This window comes from Podarcis filfolensis (genome assembly GCF_964270895.1).
Source record: "Podarcis filfolensis genome assembly, chromosome: 16".
Classification (NCBI taxonomy): Eukaryota; Metazoa; Chordata; class Lepidosauria; order Squamata; family Lacertidae; genus Podarcis; species Podarcis filfolensis.
Genome location: NC_139620.1, coordinates 4,048,618 through 4,050,247, shown reverse-complemented (window position 1 = coordinate 4,050,247; position 1,630 = coordinate 4,048,618). Strand labels below are relative to the sequence as shown.

Sequence of the window (1,630 nt, the reverse complement as noted above, 5' to 3'; positions counted from 1 at the left end):
TGCTTAGGTCCCATCTGCACCATGCATTTAGAGCACTATGATACCACTTTAAACATCGCATGTGTTATAGGAATTCTAAGGTCTTATATATATAAAATAAATGTTCAATAAATGTACAAGGCAAACACATACAGTTGGTACCTTGGTTTGCAACCGTTTTGAATTACAACCACGTCAAACCCGGAAGTGCGTGTCCCTCTTTTTGGATTGCAACCCTTTTTTTTATTACGCCCCGTTTTTGTTTTTTTTGGAGGCCCCACTGGCGAAAGCGCGCCTTGCGTTACAACCTGTTTTGGTTTACAACCGGACCTCCGGGAACGGATTATGGTTGTAAACCAAGGTACCACTGTATATAAACCACGTGTCTGAAATAGTACAGGAGAACAATCCTGAAGCCATTTTGAGTCTCCCAAATTAACCTCAAATATTTCCCTGCAAGGAGAAAGGAAATGGGGAAAGCTTTCCAATTGTCTTTGGACTGTGGCGGCTTACACCTCCCTGTAAATACAGACTGGCAAGTACAATGGTACCTCTGGGTAAGAACTTAATTCATTCCAGAGGTCTGTTCTTAACCTGAAACTGTTCTTAACCTGAGGTACCACTTTAGCTAATGGGGCCTCCTGCCGCAGCCGCGCTGCCACCACACAATTTCTGTTCTCATCCTGAAGCAAAGTTCTTAACCTGAGGTACTATTTCTGGGTTAGCGGAGTCTGTAGCCTGAAGCGTCTGTAACCTGAGGTACCACTGTATCTGTTAAGTTGAGCACACTATCAATATGCGTAAGAGATTCAGAAACCAAGTACATTATTTACCATCTCCAAGGAATGGCCAGGCTACCCAGAAAAGGCAATTGATAAGGCATGATCAGGTATCCTGGCGGACAGGAGAGAAGCAACACACTCAAATTTCTGCTGGGGAACACTTCCTTTTGTGATGTATGTATGATGTTTTGGGGGGTGGTCTTCAGCTACAGGTGAGGCAATTTCAAATGCCTATATAAGAGCTTGGACACCAATGTTCTGGGTTCCTCTGCTCCCTCCCTGTGTGGGGTGAGCGGGGGACCCTGTTGCAAGAGTTTAATAAAGATCAGGCTTACTAGCTGCTTTGCTTCTTAATACTCTCTGGTTGGCCTCTGTTATTTTCTCCTACCGATAGAAAACCTACATAAAGACTCTATACGGGCTCTTGGATACCCCATAAGGGGGAAAGGAGCAGTTTTTTCTTATAACACATTGATTCCCCCCCCAACCCACAAAGATTCCTGGGAATTGTAGTTTGTGAAGGGTGCCAAAACCTCTTAGGGTAACTGTTATGTACCAAAGTTCTCACCCTGGGCCAGCAGGGGGATACTGTAGATAGTTCAGGTCCACATAGGCAAATAAGGGATCGAAAGTGAGGTTCAGTGATTGGATAGTTACAGAAAATGGTTACTGTTGCGTTGTACTGGAGCTCTATATAAGCAGGCTGGCTGAACCCTTCAGTTCAGTTCAGTTCTGGCCTGTGAATAAACAAGAGCTGTTTGAAGAATTGCTGTGTCGTCTGATATGTTCACCCACAATTTAACAGTAACTGCCATTCCCTTCTCAGAGCTACTACTCTTAGTGTGGTTTATCAGTTCCCTCCTCTTCCC

General features: G+C 44.4%; 1 long non-coding RNA gene across 1 annotated transcript; it reads left to right on the top strand.

The window, feature by feature from the left end:
* The first annotated feature begins 266 nt into the window (after positions 1-266).
* On the top strand, positions 267-1,101 carry LOC310750887. Its single transcript, XR_014542347.1, has 2 exons — positions 267-686; positions 739-1,101. It is a non-coding gene; the product is annotated as an uncharacterized lncRNA (long non-coding RNA).
* Positions 1,102-1,630: the final 529 nt, after the last annotated feature.